We start from the raw sequence: 22,917 nt of genomic DNA, 5'->3' as shown, positions 1-22,917 counted from the left end.
TGTGAGTAAATTGCCCAGTCTGGAGACAGGACCTGCTTTAGAAGCAAAAGGAAAATTTCTTTTACGTCTTTTCTGGCCAATAGACAGAGCTGTTATTTGTTGGGAGTACTTTTGATCTGTGGTAATTTATTTTACAGTAATATTCATGTAGCACTTTGTTCATTTATTCATTCAGTAAATACTTGTTGAGCTCTTTTGCAGTGAGTCTCAGAAAATGAAGAAACATACAGTGAAAAATGGGCAAAAATCTGTCTTCACAGAGTTTAGAGTCGAAGACCCTTGAGGTTCAGAGTTTCGTAGTTGCAGATTATATAAGTATAAATGAGCAAATCCTGCTTTGTGATTATGGAATGTTTCCTAGAAGCCTTCACAGAACTCCTTCGAAGTCTGAGGACTCTGGAGTAGCTTCCCTTTTTTGTTTTCTTGCTTTTTTAATGTTACGGATTAATTAATTCACTGTTTGCATACACAGACATCTCTCTGGTACCTGCTGAGTGCCTGGCAGGTGGACAGGACACAGTTTATATATGGAAATAAGCTTGCTGTAGGTAGCTGTAACACAGGGTGGGTAATGCTGTAGTATAGGTTGGAATTAAGAACACTGGGACCCTGAAGAGAGCTAAACCCTGCATGGAGCCCCTGTCAGGTGCTGTTTTGAAGAGAGACTTCCTTTCAGTTGGACCTTGAGGAGTGTGTTAGGAGTTTCTTCTTTCAGGATGGGAAGGAAGTCTAGGCAGAGGTAGAGTATGAGCAAAGGCACAACTGTGGGCATGTACATGGTGTTGGTGGCGGACTTGGGAGCGGCTGCTAGGCTTCAGCAAAGACTGCTTGGGAGGGAGTGGAAGGAGGTGAGGCTAGACATGCAGGTTGAGACCAGACTGTGAAGACTGTGACTCTTTCCAGAAGTCTGTGGACAGTGTGAGATCAGAGACTGAGGCCTGTGTTGAATGAGAAGCCATTTGACGTTTCTGAGCTCAAGAATAGCATCAACAGCAAATGGAGGAATTGAAGCACTGGAAGTTGGATAGAGGGTGAGCTTCATCTGACCATTGTGCTACTCTTTCCTTCTCCCATCACAAAAAATGCTCTTTATTTAGCCACCACTTACCATCCAGAAGACTGCTAGGAGACAGGAAAGGTTTAGAGCCAAAAGAGAAGTCCTGAAGTCCATATATATGCTTTCCTTATAGTGGAGTAATGCCTACTTTGATTTGCTTTTAATTTATAAAGGATTTTTTGACAGTTTAACTGATTTTTAAGTCATTAGAAGATTAAATACAACAAATCTAAGAGATGGGAGTTAAGTAGATGACTACAGGAAGGCACATTCTCTCTTTTTTTTTTTTTTTTGAGACCGAGTGTCATTCTGTCGCCGGGGTAGAGTGCAGTGGTGTTGTCATAGCTCGCTGCAACCTCAAACTCCTGGGCTGAAGAGATTCTCCTGCCTCAGCCTCCTGAGTAGCTGGGACTATAAGTGGGTTCTGCTACAACTGGCTACTTTTTGTTTTTAGTAGAGATGGGGTTTTGCTTTTGATCAGTCTGGTCTCCTGAACTGAGCTCAGGCAATCCTCCTGCCTCAGCCTCCCAGAGTGCTTGGATTACAGGTGCTAGCCACCTCGCCTGGCCCCCCAGGGAGGCACATTCTCAAAGGCAAGCAGTGTTAATTTTTATCTTAGAAGTGAATGAGTAGTTTCTACTGATATATAAAAAGCAGAACCATAACTCAAAATTGAAGCAACCTGGAGCATTTAGTGGAGGGGCAGACGCAGTTGTAAGCGATTTGTCACTATCAGCGTATTTTCGTAATCAGTATTAGTAATGATGACCAAGCCATCGAGAAGAGGTCAAATTGTAGAGCATAAGTGAAATGAAGTGAAAGTTCACATCTCTAGAAGAAAAGGGCAACTTCAGACACTTCATTTAGGGGGTGGGAGGTCTGCAAGTAGGGAATGGGACAGAATAAGAAGCTGCTGTCACAGAATTTCTAAGGGACAAATTCAGACAAGAGGTTTTCTTCAGAGTGAAAAGCCTGAGGAATTTTTGCTTTAACTCTTCGCGGACAGTTGCTGGAGTGATCTGCAAGAGAAGGCTGCCTCTGTGGAATTTAAAAAGAGGAGCTGTGGCTATCTGCCTAGAAGATAATGATCACTCGAACCCAGCTGTGGGAGACTAAATCTGGTTAATTTATCACACCTGTGTAGATAACAGATTTATTGTATTTAAACCTTAATTTTTCCTTGGCTTTGATAGTCTGCTTTTGGAGGCTCCAGATCCAGGTGGTTTGGTTTGATCCCAGCTATGAGAACGTAAGCAAGTTATGCCTGTTTCCTTATTCACAGAATGACAGTAAAGACATGTCTACCTCTAAGATTGTTTTGGGATTGAATGACTACACCTGAAGATTTTGGAATGGTGCCAGGCACACAGTATGAGCTAAAAATGTGCTATTATATTAAAAAAAATTATTGGTAAATACACTGTGTGTGTTTTTTTTTAAAAACTCAAATTCAGAATATTTTAAGATGGTAGGGAAGTTGCCACCCAGCAGATGTAAAACAAAGGTTAGCTGGCATATTCTGTATTAGAAAGGCTTTAATTAAAAATGGGTAAATCAGAAAAGTTTAGGTCAGGTGTCCTCAAACTACAGCCCGCTGGCCACATGCGGGCCGCTGGCACATTTATCCAGCCCTCCGGGTGTTTTTGCCATCGCTGCCTGTCCTGCTTGTCCCGGGCCCACAGTGCGCACTCTCCAACAGTCTGAGGGACAATGAACTGGCCCCCTGTTTAAAAAGTTTGAGGACCCCTGGTTTAGGTGCTTAAAGAAGGCAGTTTCTCAAATCTAGAAGGGTTTATTATGTAGACAGCACCAAAGGTGCTAGATAAATTAGGTTTTACTTTATTTTTAAGGAAAAAATGAGTAACAAAGGTGCTTTTATTAAACTTAAAATGACATCCAAGGTATATAATTTGGCAGGAATGTATTGGACTTTCTGGGAAAGTCAGGATAAAGATACTGTGTTGCCCTCACTGATTCAGTTTACTTAGCAAGTAGTGGGCCATTGGCAGAGGCACCAGGCATTCCTGTTTGTAAAATGCTGTCTTCAGAGTTGTGTGGAAATTAAAAATCTTGTAAGTCAAATAATACTCTAGGGAATTTTGCTGTTGAGGAATTATAGTTTAAAGGGCCCCTCAAATATATATTTAGTTTCTACTGAATGCTGTTTTCAGGTTTCTATTTTTATATGCATATTTAGCTTTCCTAAAGCAAGACTTACCCCAAATATAAAATTGTACAAACGGCCCTTCCTAATCATAGATGTATATTTTTTAATATTTCTAATGTATCTCCTCCTTGGTGTTAACATGTTGGACAGGTTCGTGGGCCTGGGCATTATTCATACTCTGAAGAACAGTAGTTGCCACGTGGTTGGAAAAGAGCTCTTGACATCATTCTTACCCCATGTGCTTTGACAGCAGAAGAGCTAGCTGTATCTTGTCTTCCCACACGAGTATGAGGAAGACAGTAAAACTACCTGGTTTGATTTGTGGAGGGACAGTGGGTAGGGAAGTGCACCTCAACTGGTGAAAAGGCTGACCTGTAAGTATTTAAAAAATAAATCTCGGACTTATTTTCAGTTACGTTGAGCAACTCAGATCGGTCTGAATATATAAAGTAGAAATAGATAAGAACGATTTGTAATTACTGCAACTCCTATTTGTTTTTAGCATTTTAAATGGCTTAAGGGTATTAGAACTGACAACAGTTCATTCAATTAAGCACAATTATATTTGTAGGCTTCTTGCTTGCACAGTTAATTTGCTCAGACTGTAGCAAGGCTATAATTTATAGCAATTTTTTTTCAATTAGCAAAATTTAAAATAATGTTTTATGTTACAGTAAAAGACAAAAGGAAAAAAAGAAAAAGGAAAAAACTACCAAATGTATATACTCCCAGAGAAAAATCTTGTTATTAAACTAGTTTGGTGGATCACACACAGACATAACAATTTATATTATAAAGAAGTGCAGTGGATCTTTTGCCAAATACACCTGCAAATCTATTTAAGCATTAATTCACATAACACAGACTAAAAAAAGTAATATGCTTAATGCTTAAATTTAATATTCTAACTGATTTTGTTCAGTTAAAGCCATCCTGTAAAACTGTAGACAGGTCTACTAATCACTGTGTATCAGTTATCTTACTGGGAAAATCATTTGATATATGGTGGTGACTCCAGAAAAGCTCATCTTTTTACTTGTTTAGAATGACCATTCACTTGGGTTGGTTGGAAATAGGACGAAGTCAGAGGAAGTCAGATTGGCCTGAACATAAATGGAAAACACACTTGGTGGAGATTTAGGAAGTAGTCCACTTCTGATGCACAGGCTGTTTGAGATCAAAATGCTCTCAGGTTTTCATATTTATTCCTTTATTCAACAACTATCTGTAGATCACACATATGTGAGGGCAAGACAGGGTTGGCTTTCGCCCTCAATTTGCTTGCTAGTAGAAAAGACAACCTTTCAGCAGCTGTATTACTATTTGTTACAATTATGCCAAATACCAGGAGAGATATCTAGTTTGCCATGAGGCAGAGGAGGGGGCAGTAAGAAAAGGGGCTCTCTGCAGTACATTTTTGTACTTTGAAATTTGAAGAGTGAAAGAGTAAGGTACTGTCGAGGAAATAGGTTGTGCAAAGAACCTAAGGTAGGATCAACACCTTGCAGCTGGTGCAGAGAGGACAGAGATGCAGGCTGGTGAGGTAGACAGGAAGCAAGACCTTATCATAAGGTGGGAGGGGAAGTTGAAGCTTTTAAACAGGGCAGAGACATGATGGGATTTGCGTCCTATACAAAAAAGAAGGATCCTACCCCTGTCAGTCCCTGCTCCCAGCACCCACCCACCCCCAGATCCCCCCCCTTCCCCTCTCTGGCCAAATGCCTTGACAGTCTTCACTTCCTCCCACCCACTCATTCTTTAACCCTTTGCAAACTGGATTCCACTGCTTCCTTGAGGTTGCTGGTGACCTTCTTGCTGTCACATTTTAACATCTTTTTTCTGCCCTTGTTATCTAAAACATTTTGTGCTGCTGACACCCCCCTTCCTGGCAGAACCCCCTGCTGTCTGGCTTCTGAGACACAGTAAGTAATTCCTTCTCCCTTTCTGTGTCTTTTTTTCGAGACAGAGTCTTACTGTGTTGCATCCTTGTAACCCCCTCCCAATCATAGCTCACTGGCCTCAAACCTCCTGCCTCAGCCTCCCGAATAGCTGGTACTGCAGGAGCACACTACCATGCCCTGCTAATTTTTCTGTTTTTAGTAGAGACAGGGTCTTGCTCTTGCTCAGGCTGATCTCCCTTGGGAATCTTAAAAGCTCAAGCAATCTTCCCGCCTTGGCCTCCCAGAGTGCTAGAATTACAGGTGGGAGCCACCTTGCCAGGCCCCTTTCTGTGTCTTTATTCTCTTTTTGGTGTCTTCTCTGTCACTTCTCCACCTCCCCCAGTGAAGACTTTCCTAAAGGTTCTGTGAATGGCGTATCTCATTTGTGCAGATGACCCTCTTTTGCCTGAGCTCCAGTTGTCCCTTTTATTTATATTCCTTTTTCTCTGCTCCCTACTTCCCCAGATACTGGGCACAGCAGTTTTGGGCACCATTTAAGGTACTGGGGGCACTGGGCAATAGGAGAGGGAAGGCCTCTGCCTTTAAGAGCCAACATTCTAAGATATAATTTCAAGATAATTTCAGGTGGTGAGAAGTGCAACGGAGAAAATTAGCAATGTATGGGTACAGAATGCTTAGGGCAGTGGTTAAGGGGCAGCCTCCCTGAGGAGGTGACATTTGAGCTCAGCCCTGAAAGATGAGCGGATGAGTAGGAGCCAGGCTGTGTGATGGCCTGGAGGAAGAATACAGTAGGCAGAGGGTGTAGCCAGTACTGATGCTCTAGGGTGGGATGATCTTTCCATTTTGTGCTGGGCCTGGGTGTCTTGTTGACACCTCCCATTTAACTGCTCCAAAATTGATGTCATCTCTCTTTCTGACCCCTCATCATACTACTGGATGATTTATTTCTCTGTTTCTCTTAATACCATTTCTATCCACCCCCCTCAAAACCATTCTGAAAACTTTTTGTGAAGGGAAAGACAGTAAATATTTTCAGCGTTGAGGACCATTGCAGTCTCTGTCACAACTACTGGATACTAAAGCAGACAGAGACACTATGGAAACTAATGGGTGTGGCTGTGTTCCAGTAAAACTTTATGGACACTGAAATTTGTATTGCCACTTGTCACACAATATTATTCTTTTCCTTCAACCATTTAAAAATGTAAAAACTAGTTAGTGTATTGGCTGTACAAAGCGGGCAGCAGGCCAGGTTTGTCCTACAGGTTTAGTCTGCTGACCCTGCCCTTAGCCTCATCCTGATCTCTCCCTTTGCTTTCATCCCACATCCGGCACTTCCCCAGGCCCCCTCAGTGCTCCCTCCTGGTGTTTTTGCAACTTTGCTTTCTCCTGGTTCCCACCGCTGCAGCCTGCCTTCTGGCTTGCTTTCCTGGGCGATTGCAGTAACCTCCAAACTAGTATCCCTGCCTCCAGCCTCTCCCCTGCCCTCCGCAGGGATGTTGAGTAGTCTTACTGAATTCTGTGACCTTGGCCCAGGTCATAGAATTTCTCTGATCACAAGCTCTTAGGAGCCCCTATTGGCTATAGAAAACAGTCCAGACTCCACTGCACTCTGGTTGTAAAGGTTCCTTGTGGTAAGACCTCAACTAACCTTTACTTCTCTGCTCTGATTATTCATTATTTTGCATTCAGGTCTCAAATGTTTCCATGGTTTTCTGCATTCTTCTTTTTTAATGCACTTTGCCTATGCTGTCTGTCAAAATTCTACAACTTTCAAGGTCCCTTCAGATGTCCTTGATCTCTTCCTCTGCCCCTCCCCACCCCAACTGGAGGCGTGTATGCATGTGTTCCCTTGGCGATGTGCGATCCTCCCTTCTGGGGCATCCTGTTCTGCCCTGCGCTTCAGTTCTTTTGTAGACTTACCTCCATGTGCAGTCACAAGGTCCTCAAGGACAAGAGCTCTCTCTTTCATTGTAATATCCCCTTTCACAGGAGGCATTCTGGCATTTATTGAATAAATGCTAAGTCCTTTGCAGGATTGTACAAATTTTACCAAGTCTACAAGAGGTTCAGAGTGGGAACATATTACAGAAGGGAGCTGGGTCAAATTAAATTCTGATTCTTGTATAAAGTGGTACCATTCTGTGAAAGATTACCAAGTATTTTAGAAGTCTTTGGTTCTGCCAGTGGCTTAGAGCAGTTAAGTTCAGGCAAGTTATCAGTATCCCTCCTCAGCAATAGATGTTTCTTTCCTTTTATAAAAAGAAAGAAAAGCATGCTCTGTAGCCCATTGTGTTTCCTTGCAGGAAAAGCTCAAGGCTAAATCCTTTGCTAGTTTCTGGTTGCTATCCAATTTTATTAAAATAATCTCCCTGCCTCAGTCTCTCCACCAGATTACTTGTCACATGTGGTAAGTCCTTTTTTTAATTAATGGTACTTTTTTATGCCTTTTATATTTATATGGGTAGCTTCAACTCTCTCTTTTTGGTAATAGAAATATAAATAGTTGCCCCCTGGTTTCCCCAACCTGTGGTGACAACAAGATGGTAAAAGAGGTAATTATACTGGATAAAACAGGCAAAAGGGCTTTGAGGCAATATGGGATTCATGATGTGGGTTTGGTAGAGAATGAGAAAAGCACCTTGTAAGTGTCTTGTCTTCTGTAAGCCAGTGCGAGCTTGGGGTAGCTCATGTCTCCATGTCTCCTGGGTCTTTGATATGTGTGGCACGTCTTCCAGATGGAGACAGAGGAAGCAAGAGGATGAGACTAATGATTAGTAAGCTTTTACTGTGTGTCAGCTGTTGGGTTATGTGCTTTGCATTTTATATTTAATTTAATCTTTGTAATAGCCAGAGAGTTGGATCTTAATGGCATCATTTTCCATATTAACAAAGCTAACAAATGGCAGAGCTGGAATTCAAATCTGAGACTCTTTGGCATTAAAAACCTCACTTTTCTACTCTTTAAGAAAAACTTCTTTCTTTCCTTTTTATTTTCTTTTGGCTGACATTGGCATTTAAAATAAGAACCTAGGAAACTTGTTCCTATCCTATTTTCTAACCTCATGTTTTCGAAGCAGTCTCAGGTCCTTGAAGAAGTGCCTCAGTGCATCTATATAATATAGTATTTGGTATTGTTAGATGCAAAGTAATAAAGAAGACTTGAAGGAATTTTTTTTAAAAAGTTTTTGGGCAGGGCAATTGGATTAATTTACCTGTCCTAAAGAGAGTTTGGTATTTTCTTGTGAAATATTTAGCTTAAAAGTTGCATTGTTGTTTTTGTTATTTTAAGTCAAACTAGATTTACGGTGGCTTTATATTACCTGGTTATTATATAACATGTGCCATGTTTACCTGCTTGGGTCTGAGTCTACCAGATGCGGTGTTGTGAAAAGCACGCTGGACTTGGAACCAGGAAGAGCTGGATCTGAGGCCGTCGTCTTCTGCCACTTACTGTGCAACTTTGGGAGCATAATTGAGCCTCAGTTTTTCTCAGCCGTCAAATGCACTTAATAGTGCCTGTCACAAATGAGAGTTTGGGAAGGTTAAATGAGGCAAAACCTATGAAATAGCTTCAGATTGTACCTGGGACCCAGCAGCATTTAATAAAAGTTTGTTACCCACCGCCACCCCAAATACTGAATGTTGCCAGAAAAATCTGTAAATGATTACATAATGTTTACACTGTTATAAGTGGGAACTTGTATAGGTAGATATTATTCAAGTTGTGAACTTCTGATGTAGGAAACCCCCTTATGCAAATGGTTGGCTTCCCATTACAAAAACATCAGTAATAAGATAGTGGTTCAGGCTCCTGCATCTAGAACCAGAGCCAGTGGGTTTGAATCATGGCCTATTTTACTAGCTAAGTGATCCTGAGCAAGTTATGCAACCTCTTTGTGTCTCAGTTTCCTCATCTGTAAAACAATAATAATGGGGGCAGTAATGGCACCTACCTTATGGGATTGTCAGGATTAAATGAGAATGTGTGTTTATGTGTGTATGCGTCTGTGTGTACATGTGCCAATACCCTGTATAAGTTTGCCACTGTTACTAATTATTCCTCCTGTCTTTCCCTCCCTATGTAGACAGCACAAAAGTCATTTGGAAATTCCCTGGAATCCCACCTTATGTCTTTTCTTATTGGGAGGCTCGTCTTTATGTCCGTATTCTTGCCTTTTCCCTCTGTCCTTAGTCTCTCCTTAGTTGTTTCATTTTAATTCAGGCATTCCTTTTCTCCTGCGTCACACATTTTCATCAGTCCCTCCCTTATACATTTCTTGCTTAGACATTTTGAAAAAAAATCTTTGTTTTATGTGGAAACTGAACATTTTCTAATAATGACTGATAGACCCAGCTGTGTGTTAAGGAGACTCTTATATCAAGGAAGCTGAAAGCCATATAGTCTCAAACAAATGAAAAAATATATGTAAACTGCCTTATAGTTTGTTGCATGTTTACTCTGTGCCAGACATTCAGATCAATAAACTGAGGCTTAAGAATGGTTGAATAACATGTTTAAAGACACCCAGCTTTTAAGTGGGGGAACCTGGATTTGATCAGAGTTAGGCCTACCTGGCCCTTGGTCTCAACATGTCTGGCAGCACCTTGGGACTCTATCAGCACCTCTTATTAACCTCACTCTGCTTTTCCTCATGTTCCAGCTTTTGAGATGACAAAATTGCTCACGTTCTTTTTGGCTGCAGTAATATTTTCTGCTCTTTTGGCAGGGCACATGTATAGTGTTTCAGATACTTTATGTGTTACATTGGTCTTTTATATGTTGGCTTGGAAACCTAGCCACATTTACAGCAGTGTGTCGGGGGAAACGTGTGCCAACTTTCAAACAACCAACTGGGAATGAATTTTTAAAAAGACAGAACTATTTATAAGCAAAATGCTGCTAGTGTATTTTGTTTGAGTGTGTTACCTGCATTGTTCTGCTTTAAAGGTTTATGTATCATTCCCAAAGCAGGCACATTCTGGAATGTGTGCACATTATTGCACTTACTTGCTTAACTGTCTGTTCTCATCCATCTGTTGCTGACCTTTCTATAGTGAACCACTGCCGTTGTATTTGATACATAGTAGGAACCCTGTGAGGAGACCTATTTGGTCCTCTTTAAAAATCAGTGGTGCTTTATACTTTTCTGTATGGTTGATATATTTTAATAAAAAAAAAATCAATGGAGTAAGGATCAGGCAACATCCAAAGAGGAATATTGCCACACAATTGCCAATCAGATAAAATACTGCTTATGCTAGGTCGAATTGAGACACTGAAAGGTATTTGGGAGCCAGACACTTCTGAGAATACATATTGCTTTGACTATTGGGAGACAGGAAAGCAGTCAAACGTGTTTTTTTCTTGGCTTGCAGTCTTGTTTACTTTTCTCAGGTTAGAACTGATAGCTCTAATGATTTTAAGAAGTTGTGGAGGCAGGTCTGCTGTGAACCTGAATGTTTGGTTCTGAATTTTTAGATTTTGTCTAATAAGTATTGTTTAAGGCTTATTAGCAAACAATTATAAAATCTTGTAACAATTTTAAGAGTCGGTTCCTAATTTTACAATGAGGAAAAGGAATGTGAGCACTTAAATGACTTGCCCAAGACCTGTATAGGCCACCACTTTAGTGGGGTTTTTTTTTTGCATAACACCGTGTTGGATTTGTGATTGCATGATAAAATAATACAGAAGGTAGTTGCATATAGAATTTAGGAAGCTACTCATCTGTTCAAATAGTTCTGAGGAGGCTGAGATATATATGGGTAGGAGATTTAGAGGTCATTTAAGAGAAATTAGGATAATTTAGGATCTACCCATTGCCTTGACTATTATGAAGGACAGTGTCTCATGGGAGAAGAGAGATCAGGCTACTTGTGTCAGGCGTCCTGGGTGCCAGTCTGAGGGCTGGGCTGGGTGGGTGGCACTGAGCCCACATTGATGTTTTTTCTTAGGAACAAACTAATCAGCACAAGTTTAGTTTGTTCCTACAAAAGATAATATTTTGTTCTGGTTTCTAAAATTTTAATAATCTGTAAGTCTTTAATAAAAATGTTTCCTCTAATGTTGACATTTACTCTGAAGTTAAAGTTATTTTTACATTTTTCCATTCTTTGCCCATAATATATGAGTATGTACTGTATTAAGTAATTTTAATTATGAAGATGTACATATCTGTCATCTTTTCTCACTTAAACTTTTTTATTCTATTGTAGTAGAATCTTCATAATAATCATTTGAATGGTAAAGTATTTAGATACTATATTTATTTTGCTTAAATATATCCCCTATTATAGAATATTCAAACTATTTCTGTTTTTAGGTATTACTATAGAGAACCTTTAGAAACATCAAATAGCATTTTTTTCTGTTACTACTTTATTAGGATAAATGTATAGATTTACTTTATCAAAGGTTATAACCAATTTTGTGACTTCTAATAAGTGATTCTGAAAAATTAAACAGAAACTTAGATCACAAATGGCCTTAACCGTTGGCAGGAAGCTGCTCATTTCTTGACAAACAATGGGCCAATGGTGAGAAGCTATAAATGTACAGACAACCTGCTAGCTAATAATAACATGTAATATACTGACCATTATAATTATTTATTGGCAGATATAGTTTTCTTCAAATGACATGAAAGGAATTGATTGCCTTTTGTTTTGATGCTCTTTGTCATTAGAAAATGATAGTCTGTAAGTGCAGAGGAAGCCACGAATGTGAAATTTTAGTGAGTATTATTATTATTTGTTGTATAACTTAGTTATCATAAAGGAAAAGAACTTTAGATCGATTCTAGGCTGATGAAATATCCTAGTAAATGCAGTGTATTTTTGCACGACCGGTAGGAGTGGGGGGCCTTTACATTTACATTAGTAAGATGTAAAATCACACAAGTTTGCTATCTTCTCTAAAGCATTCACATATTGCCCTTTGGTTAACTTTTTGTTACTTGGGAAATTTTACTTTTGGTGTCTGGTGTTTTTTTTTTTTTTTTTTTGCTCAGGGGGGATATTTTGTAAGATGCCAGGACAACCATTCTATAATGCACATCTGAACACGTCACTGTCTTGCTTAAAATCCTTCACTTGCTGCTCTTTGCTGTTAGGATTGGGTCTATCCAGACTCCTCAACATGGGATAAAGAGCCCCTCATGGTCACCAGTCCTGCTTTCCTTCCACTCCCATTCTTGCAGTCAGCAGTCCAGCCCTGCTGTGACTGCCTTTGGTTCTTAAATACGTCATGGTCTCTCTTACTTCTAGGTCTTGTTCTTTGATGCTGTCTTTCACCCTTGCCACACTGGAAGCCCCAGAGGTTAGGGACCAAGTCTCTCTTGTTCCTCCTCCTCCTCTGCCTCCTCCAAATTCAGCCCAGTGCCTGCTGTTGAGCAGATGGCCAGAAAAATACTGAACAAACAATGGGCCAATGGTGAGAAGCTATAAATGGGTTTGTCCTATGGAGGGCCTGTTTAATGGTTCGGCATTTTCTTTTTATGTCCTTCCTTTTGTCAGTAGAAAAGCCACTTTACGAAGCACAGCTAGGCTAATTGGACCTTAATGGAGGAAACAGTTATGTTAAGAACAACAACAAGAAGAAAAGGTTGAGAGCTCATTACAGATCGAAAGGCATTCTCTTGTATAATTTTCATCTGATACTTAAAGAAACAGTTTCAGAGAGGCGAAGCCATATTTTATCATTTATCCCCAAACCCCATAACTCTTCCGCTGTGCCCTGTGACTGCACAGCCCTTGACTGGTGTTTGAGAACAGCACAGGCTGCAGGTAAAGTTGGCCTTGTGACCCGTCTTCCTGTTGCAGTCTGCGCTAGCTGCTCACTGTCCCCTCTGCTGCCCCCGGCTCCACTGAGCATCCCGAGGCTTGGTCTTTAGGCCTGCTGCCTCTGGTCACTGCCAAGGCCCTACCGCGTGCTTCAGCTCCAGGTTACCTGCCTGTGCCTTGTTCTTTCTGAGTGGGCTTGCTCTCAGCCCATGCTCGCAGTCGGGTGGGGACGCAGCCTGAGGAAGTGATTCAGTCAAGGTATTTATGTCTGGAATAGGGCGCCTCAAAGCAGTCTAACCCTGACTTGGGCCTCTGAGGAGGTTTTGTTTCCTCTGTCTTTTTTTTTTTTTTACCTCTTAAGTCTTAGAAAAGCTACAGGCTGTGAATTCAAAATCATTGGTTTGTAGCCTTTTTTTCGATTTTATGTAAGACACATATTTTATGGAGTCTTCACTGATATGTATTATGTTTGGTCTCTACAGACATAAGACACTTATATTTCCCTGAAGTGTTAATTTTGATTTAGTTTTATTTATTCAAGCTGTGTTCAATAAGCAGTTTCTTACAGAATGCTGTGTTAGCCATTCTTGTATTTCCTTTATGAGAAGTCGGGATGTAAGCCTAATAATTGGCCCTTCCAAGGCAATCATTTGAAATTTGCTGTAGCTGCTGAACTATAACCTAAATAATACATTTGCATTTTAGAAAAATGAAGAAATAAATGAGAACTTCATGACCTGTCACTCACAGATAAATGTTTTTGTTAATATTTTAATGTTTATCATTTAGAGTTTGTTTCGTGCATATGTGAACCTATAGATTAAAAAGTTTTCAAGGAAATTGTAGAACATAATGCTCTCGTTATATGGACTTTTCATCAGTGACTCCCTAAAAATCTCCCTCCACCCCCCAAGTAACTTTTGATTATCCTATCACTACTTTTTATGGTACATAGTTTTCCATTGTATGGGTGAAGTGAAAGTTTATTTACCTAATCCTCTACTGTGGGATCTATATATGTTGTTTGTTTATCCTTCTATAAATAATCCTGTTGTAAACATCTTTGTGCCTCCATTTTTGTGCAATTTTCTGATTGTTTCCTTAGGGTGCTGGAAGTGGTATTGTAGTCTCAAAGTGTTTTCAAATTTTAAGGTTTTGGATACTTACGCCATGATTTAAAAAGCACATACTGTACTTTAACAGAAACATCATAAATCTGCCCAGTTAGTTTTTTAGGACAGTAAATTCTATAGATTACTTGGCGGATATACAGTCCTGGGGACTGTGGGATGCCTGCTAGTATTTTCTAACGGTTAGATTCCCCCCAAGCACCATAAACACCCTGGGCTGCCAGATTCCAAGATGTGCTCTGGAGGTGTGAAGTGGAAGATAATGCTATGGAAGAGACAAGCTTTGTTCTTTTGTGTTTACTGGGTGTGTTGTAGTGAGCTTTGAAAACCCTTCCAAGTAAAACAGGGTCGCCTTCCTTTCCCCTAATGATTAAAATGCTGGCCACTAATCCTTCATGAGGAAGAGAGAAGCCCAAAATAAGTTTTATAGGATGCATCTTATACTGATTAGTGGTTATAAAGATTTCACATAGATAGTATTCCTAGTGTTCTAAAGTTATTTTATTGGTTAGACCTGCTTTTGTAAAATCAGCAAGGCTAGCTTATCTTTTGAAAAGACTTGTGACAACAAGCTTATAACTACACTCCTTGGAGAGTGCAGTTCACTTTTAAGATTTTGCTTCAGGCATCTCTGTGCAGCTTCATGGCACTTTTGTGCAGCCTCTCAGATTCTAGATAGGAAACTGGTTTGACATTAATTCCTAGCATGACAGCTTTTTAGATAACTTCTTTGCATTAAGCCAGACAAGTCTGCAAAACCTAGCACCAAGCTCAGTACGTGAACTCCTTTTTCCATGCCTCCTGGTTCATACGAGAGTCAGTATACCTAGCCAGTCAGTAAACATTTATTGATTTGGATTTAATAAGATTAAACTTTGTCAATAACTAGTGAAAACCAAACCAAGGGAACCTGTACTAAATGGAGCATTGCATGCAAGAACTGGGAAAGGGCAAAGTTCTTCAAATAAAGCATAAAGAATATCTGTGTTTTATCCTCCTCTCCTGTTCCTTGACTTAATTGTTAGACTGTTCCATCAATTTAAGGATAATATTTAGGCAGTTTCTTCAGAAAGGAGAGAGAGTTATGCTTCAGAAAATTCAAAAACATTTATATTTCTCAATCTGTCAATTTTTACATAAACCTTTTATGCTTTGTGTATCTCTCCCTCTCCATATAATATAGCATAGATTTGCAAACAGATTTTCAAAGGCTTTTTTTTAAGAAAAAAAGTGATTTTCTGCTCACTTACACTACTTGTAAAGGTACTAACCATGATATTAGTTTCCAGAGAACCCCACTGTGCTGCCTATGCCAAAAATGACATGTACTGTCCTTGGGTATCAGAACAGTCCATACTGGTTCTCCAGCAAATGGCTGGATTGCTTTTACATAGTCCTTTTCATCCCTAGTGAAGCAGTGATAAATTCCCGTGGGAAATGTTAGTATGTCTTTTTCTTCCTGACAATCCAGATCCACATGTCTTTTATCCTTTATACCTACTTTTATCCTTTATACTTACTTCAAAATACCTACTTCCATCCAAGATATATTGAATTTCATCATTCAAATGTACAGGTTTCTCGTAAAACACCATAATCTTTTCTTCTGATTTGTGAGTTTATCTTTGCATTTGGTTAATATGTTCATCCAGGAATAGTTGCTCTTTTTTTTTTTTTTTTGATCTTATCTAATTCTGAATCATTCTCGTATTTGTGAGGAATCACCATGCTGATGCAGTTGCGCCAGGTCGACTGGGCTCCAGTAGGTAGGGCTTCTCTGGGCGTCCGGGAATCTGTCCTGTAGATTACACTTCCGCCATCTTCCTGCCTCTCCTGGAGAATGCCCCAAAGTCCCAGGGGACACTGACTTGACTCAAGGCTCTCCCTTTGGTCTTTAGATTCAGACATTCCCACTAGTCAGGTACCTGGATTCGTGTTGGGGATCCAATAGTAACTGATTTTGAGACCCTGGTTAGCTAAGTCACCTCATGCCTCTGAGCTTCGGTTTCTTCATCATTAAAATGAAGCTTTTTTTGTGGGAGTTTGAATAACTCCATAGCTCTGAGGCCCCCTCTCCAGCCCCAGTGTGTCTGATAGAAGGAGCAAAGGACTCTGAAAGGAGGCCAGTTCTTTTCATTCTAACCGTGGGAAATTTAAAGTAATTATTGATTTAATTCACTTAATTTTTTTTGACCCTAAAATATTTGGTTGAGCAAGGCAAATCATCTTTGTTTTATCTTTCATTTCTAATAATCGTCAGAATAAGAAGTGAATAAGCCCCAATGAAAGCCCCAAGTGAAAGAATTTTTAGTAATATTGCTGCATTCTGTATTTAAGTGTTTCTCTAGAGTTAAGGAATTAATTGTTTTCTCAGATGTGGATGCAAGTTACAGTAAATTCTTGGCTCTTTTGAACTCTTAGAGATGAATCATTTTGGGGTAAGTTTTCTAGATGGTGAGAGTTTACTCTTTTAATAACCATATTTTTAAAACTTTATTTTGATGAAAAAGTTAAAAAATGTATTTTTTTTTGTTCTCACACTGAGGTAACTGAATACAATTTATTTTTTCTTTGTCAGGTTCAGTTGTGAATGTTTAAGTTCTACCACTTGCTGACTCTGCTGCCTGGGAACAGCAGCCCCTCTTAATCTCACTTTCCTCATTTTTTAAGAAATTGAGATAGAAAAACTTGATACAAAATAGGTTTTCCATAAATTATGGCTGTTATGATTATTGTAGTAGGAATTCTCTCCAGGGTCTATTGAGTTATGTGTTCTTGCGCATGTGTGTCTGTGTGTGCACAGATACACACATAGTGTGTTTGTTCCACACGAGCTTCAGGCTAGAATTCTTGCTGTGCTTTCTATTGTTTTTCTGTCAGCTTACCTGTTTTTTTCTTCTTGAAGCTATCTGTGTGCCTGTGTGTAGGGCCTGTTCCCATGGCATTTACAGGCTTGTTGGCATCTAGTCACTTGTATTTTATACACAGCTCTAAGTGAGAAGGCCTGGTAATGTATAATGTTTGTGAATATACATATATATACACACACACACACACACACACACGTATTTTTATAGATGGGATCTTGCTTTGTCACCCAGGCTGGAGTACAGTGGTGCGATCATAACTTACTGTAGTCTCAAACTCCTGGGCTCAAGTGAGCCTCCTGCCTCAGCCTCCCAAGTAGCTGGGACTACAGGTGCTCACTATACCTGGCCATTTGTGAATATTTAGATGAAATTTCTGCAGCATTTCCTTTAGTGAACTTATATCTTATGTGTGCTCCAAAACTATGAAGCTTAGCACTATTAAAACTAGAGAATATGTGCATGCTGGTTTTTACGTAGAAAGGAGTAGTATTGAGCCATCCAGCTGGGGCACCAAGAAAAACAACAAGACTTGTTTTTCTCCTATTCCCTCTCTGACTCCTACTTTTATTTATTTGTGTGGCACACATACACTAGAGGTACTATACCAGCTGGATATCAGCATGCAAACAGAAACCAAGTGATTTTCTGTGAGTTTTTAAAACCCCGTATGGGAATTATATTCATGACTATGATTTTATAAATTTCACGTATACTGTGTGATCAGTGTGTGTCCTTGTGTATACCTCACTTAATCTTTAACAACTCTTGTGTATTGGATGGTATTATCTCCATTTAAAGATAAGGAAGCTAATATTTGGAGAAATTAAATACCTTGTTCATTTTATAAATGAGTGACTCTTGTATGATTGCAAAGCTCATGCTTTTTACCACTGAGCCATGCTATCTGCTAGCTCCAAGCTAGTGACTCTAAACTTACGCAAACTGGGAAGCTCTTGTGAACTTGGGTGGTGGATGTATTGGAGTTGGGGTTGGGTAGATGTTTATATTTTTCCCCTAGTCCTCTGTAATGGGTAGTAAACTGTCATTGGCTATTCCTAGTAGCATGGTCACCCTTAGAGGTATGTGTTGTGCTTACATGTCTACTTTCATGCACAGATCTACTGCTTACAAAATCGTCTGACATCTTCCTGACTCTAGACAAGAAGGTTGATGGCAGCCAGAACAGTGTGCCATGGGGCAAGATGTCTTTAGGGCAAAATATATTATCGACTCTCCGACAGTAGTTTTCCAAATGCAGTTGACCCAACCGAATCCCTGTGAAAAGAATGCTAGATAGATCTTCAGTTTAGTTCAATTAATTAAGTACTTTAATATTAAGTATTAATTATAACATTAAATAAGAATGGCAAAGGTAGGCAGAGGCCCATGGTTCTATTTTAGGGGCACTAGGTAGCATATCTTGAGACACCAAAGTGCTGCCAACTACCTCTGCCCACATCACATCATTGTGTAGACATAAAATATTAAGCAGAGGGACTTCATGAGGAAGCATTTATTTTTCAGTTTCTTCTTCAGTGAACTCTGCTTTTTCATGAGAAACATGAAAGTATATGGTTTGGTTTTGGAGAAATAGTTTACTAGTTTCATTTAGAGCTGTTCTGGGCTTTATAAATGGTTCTAGTGTTGAGAGAAGTTGAGGAGATAAATAGTTCTGGTGTTGAGGGAAGTGGAGTGGTAAAATCAAGCTGGGGCATGGCCATATGCCCAAGCCAAGCAGATCATCTGTGTGCCTCCACATAAGGCTGATGATCTGGGTCCCGGCTGTCACTTGGTTCTTGTAATATCATGGAATCAAGAGTTGGGACAAGTACAAATGCTCCTGGACATTTTTTCTAGCTAGGCTTAGTATATAGGCCAGGGAAAGATTCTGCTACTATCCTGTTATTGCTGGGATGGTCGTTGAAAAGAGCCTTTCTATTAATGGTCTAAACACTTAAAATCACATAGTACATCTAAAAGATTTTATTAAAGTAGTTCTTTACTCTTTAAGTCATTATTTGTATCTGTGTATAATTGAACTTTAAAAAAAATTTTTTTTTCAGTCATGAAGTTGTATTCTTTCTTAGCATAAAATATTTTGACATTCTCTTTTTAAGAGACTTAAAGTGAGAGTAATTTAGTGCATCTTAGTGTCATGGTGATAGATGGGTAGGTTTCCTTTATTCCAAGATTGAATATCAGATGTTTAGTTGAATCACTGACGGATCAGTTTGACCCAGCCATAAGAATATACCTGAAAAACTTAAATAATAAGGGTTTTTGTTGTTGTTGTTCCCCAATCAACTGAGTCTATTTTGGTTTTTAGTTACTAATCAATATTCCACTAATGCCTATTAACAAAAAAACCTATATTTTGAAATAATAGGTCTACAGGCAGTTGCAAAGATAGTACAGAGAGTGCCTGTGTTGTATAATTGAACTTTAAGTGATATGTTCTTTTCTCTCTAATTGTTAAAGGTTCTAGATTTATAGAAAAATTAGCAAAGATAGAAGATGCTCAGTGTTGGATCTCTGAAACTTGTTTTGGAACTAGTTTTCTGAATTACTCCAGGTAAAACTGGAATAACAGCTGAAGTTCAGAGGGTGCTTGTCAGGACTGTGACAGTGTGGTGAGCAGGAGGTGGTTTCCCTGGAAGCCAGAAGTACCATTAGAAGGAGAGGAATGCTGTGGAGTTCTTTGGTGACTTTGGCTTATGCCTTTTGAGCCTTTGAGCTTCATGTAAGTGTAGGTTTTGCAAATGGTCCTGATAGTCCTGAAGCTACAGTTGTCAAAGTAACAGGTGTTGGCTGGGGGCCAGGTTGGCAGTTGAGCAGCTCCCCAAATAGCCGAGATTGCTCAGCCCACATGAGGTCCTGCAGACCAAACTAGCGGTGGGGAGGATCAACCCCATACAGATATTTGATTCTTTCTTTAAAACAGTCATTTGGAGTATTTTCTATGAAATGTCTAAACTTTAGACATTTAAGCTAATTTTATAGCTCACTACAACCTTAAACTCCTGGACTCAAGCAATCCTCCTGCCTCAGCCTCCCGAGTAGCTAGGAATACGGATGTGTGCCACCATACCTGGCTAATTTTTTCTGTTTTTGATAGAGATGGGGTCTTACTCTTTTCAGACTGGTCTCGAACTCTCGACCTCAAGTGATCGTCCCACCTCCCAGAGTGCTAGGATTATAGGCATGAGCCACTGCACCCGGCCATGCGTTCTTATTCATACATATTTGGTTTACAAAAATAAAATTACCATTTTTGTACACAAAAATGGTCAAATGTTGGTAATTTCATATGGTTCCAACCTAATGTTTTCTGTCACATTGAACATTCTTATGAACATGGATGTAATGGGCAAGTGAAATGAGGTGCCTCTCTTTGACTTCATGGGAAAAAGAACTTAATTTTCTCCTAAGAATGAGTGAATTCTTCCACAATCAGAGAGTTTTAGAAACTTTAAAAGGATGTACCTTAAAGGTACCTGCCAATTCCTACGTTACGACGTTGGAAGGTGTACAGTGTCAAATTTTTATTTTTAAATACTAAATACTCTTATAGTCTTTGGCCCTGTGGAGTTGAGGGTAAAGATAGAGACTTTTTGAGCCTAGTAATGAAAGTATAGCTGGTTCTTGCCATGGAAGAGGGCGCTGAATTGTTTTGTAGAGTCCATTCCAACCTGAAAGCCTGTGGTTCTCTAATACAGCCCCACCTCTCTTCTGTGTTGCTTCACCTCTTTGATCTTGAGCATGTAAAGAAAGCAGGTGACTGAGGGAGTTTTATCTGGAGACCGCATGTTGGCTTCTTGCTTGCCGAATTCCATATTGACACTGGCCCTAAGTCTAGGGCCTGGGAGACAAGGCCCCTCGTGAGCTTTGTGAAACGGGGAGTGGCAGGGGTGTGTCCCGGGGCCTTCTGTTTCTAGGGCAGCTGTCCTAGGTATCCACACTCACACAGGTCTGTTCTAAGATGGTCCTGCTGGATCCTGTTGAGTTGTGCTCCAGCCTTTCTGGATTTATTTGTGCATCAGTTACAGCTCCACCATACGCTGAACAAGATTATAAAGACTCACACAGTGGCTTTCTGGGGACTTTCCCTCTCTTTCTCCCTTAGTGTCAGAGGTGAGCCGACACAGTTGCAAACAATTCTGTCGTAGCATCTCAGGTAGGCTCTCACTGCAGGAAAGGCTGGAAAAACAGCAAGTGCCTGCCAAGACCGAGACAACTTCTCATTTAGGCTGAGTAGGAGGAAAGAACAGGTTGTTAGAGACTCGGTGTAAAATGAATCATGATCAGTCTTTCTGGTTTCATCCTCTAATGGGCCGGGGAAGGTCAGAAATCTTTTTTGAAACTGTTTTTCAGTACTCTCCCAATCTGATGCTTTAGGTTTTAGTCACAGTGGATGTGAGATTGTTTGGTGGGGTCATCCCCAAGGATGTCGGATACGTCTGCATTCTCATTCCCATTGTTAGAGGGGAATCAAGGGAGAAGCTCCCTCATTCCACGTTTAGAGGGAGTGGGGGTGCATATACCCCTTGCTAGAAATAGATTGGTCCTCAGGTATAAGTAGATTTTATTAGTTGATCATGAATTTTCCTGCAAACTGCTATGGCCTTTGGAACTGTGCATGGTCCTGCTAGAGGACATTCATCTAATGGGCACCTGCTATGTTCTAGGCACTGACTGTGAGAAACAAAAATGAATAAAGTACAGCTTCAGCCCCCAGTATAGTCTGATGGGTGATATTATAACACAAAGCCAGCTAAGGCTGTAATTAATGTGTTTAACGAAGTATTGTGAAGGCAGAGAGAGGAGAGTGACTACATTTGGCTCAAGAAGTCAGAAAGACTTCTGGGGGAAGGTGAGGTATTTGACCTGGACTTTGAGAGGATGAACCAGAATACTTTAGTTCCAATAGATGGGAGAGTTTTCAGAGAAAGCTCAAGAGGACAGAGCCTTGGGAACAGTCAGAGTTGAGGGGCACACATGTGGGTCCACAGCCCGAGGTCCCTACCCGTCTCATTTTGTAACTAGAAGGCCCAGCTCTCCCTTTGCTGTTGTTTCTTCCTTACTGTTCGGTGCACTCATCATGCTGAGTCACTACAACTTCTCTTTGCAATGATGCCAGGTACTGCCAGCAAGAAAACAACCCAGCTCTTCCCTGCCCAGTTCCCCCTGGTGTGGCTTCCCCCACCCTCTGCTCTCCCCTTCTCAAAGGTGGGACAAGAGGTTCTTACAGCCTTAAAAAGGAGCTTCATATGCGGTGCCTTTGTGTCATTTATTTCATCATTTGTTGAGCAAGTTTCCTAGGACCAGAGCTGGAGCACATTTGAAAGATACCTCCTGGGATCTCGCTGAAACTCCTCCTCACTGATCCCAGTTGGTGACCAGGAATAGGGCTGCTTTTGGTCCTTTCCTCTCTTTGCATGTATTTGCTGGCTTCCTAAGGTACTCCATCCCTTCCTTGGTTTTCTCAGCATTTATCTTTCCTCTAATTTCATACTGCTAATGGTGTCTGGGTTGCTTTATGCCAGCTCCTTAATTCCAGAGGTGGGCCTGAGTTAGGCCATTGGCTTTGTCTTTTAGTGTGTTTGTATTACTTGAATTCATATTCATATAGTAATTGTACACTCTGTAGTGCTTGAAAATCCTAAAGACCAAAGCAGGTTTGAATGATTCAAAGTTAGTCACTTCATTATGAAACAATGAGAGTCTAAAGGCAAACCAAGGATTCTTTGAAAGCAAAAATTGGTTTTAGAGCAGCATGTTTGATGAAGCAAATAGTTTGCATTTTGTGGTGCTAGAAATACGTTATTCCCTTTTCGTACCCTGCATCTTGCTGTGTAGTCAGAGACATGCAGATCCCTTGAAGTGAATTCCAGCACCACGATTTTGTAGAGACAGTTGATGTGGTAGAGCTTCTCAAGTAGACTGATTGCTGGCAGGAAGGGATGCAGAGGGAGGCAGGTAACGTTCAGGAGACAGGTAATGTCCCAGG

The 22,917-nt window shown here is 40.2% G+C and overlaps 1 protein-coding gene across 1 annotated transcript in view; it reads left to right on the top strand.

The window, feature by feature from the left end:
* Nucleotides 1-215: 215 nt before the first annotated feature.
* The window catches only part of JAK1 (Janus kinase 1), a 112,583-nt gene continuing 89,881 nt past the window's right edge, over nucleotides 216-22,917 (top strand). The window contains exon 1 of the mRNA XM_075999047.1: nucleotides 216-1,031. The gene's annotated coding sequence lies outside the window, so the exon portion shown is untranslated. The remainder of the gene's footprint in view (nucleotides 1,032-22,917) is intronic.

Source organism: Microcebus murinus, chromosome 2 (genome assembly GCF_040939455.1).
Source record: "Microcebus murinus isolate Inina chromosome 2, M.murinus_Inina_mat1.0, whole genome shotgun sequence".
Classification (NCBI taxonomy): Eukaryota; Metazoa; Chordata; class Mammalia; order Primates; family Cheirogaleidae; genus Microcebus; species Microcebus murinus.
The sequence above is the reverse complement of the archived record's forward strand: the minus strand, read 5'-3'. Positions and strand labels throughout refer to the sequence as shown.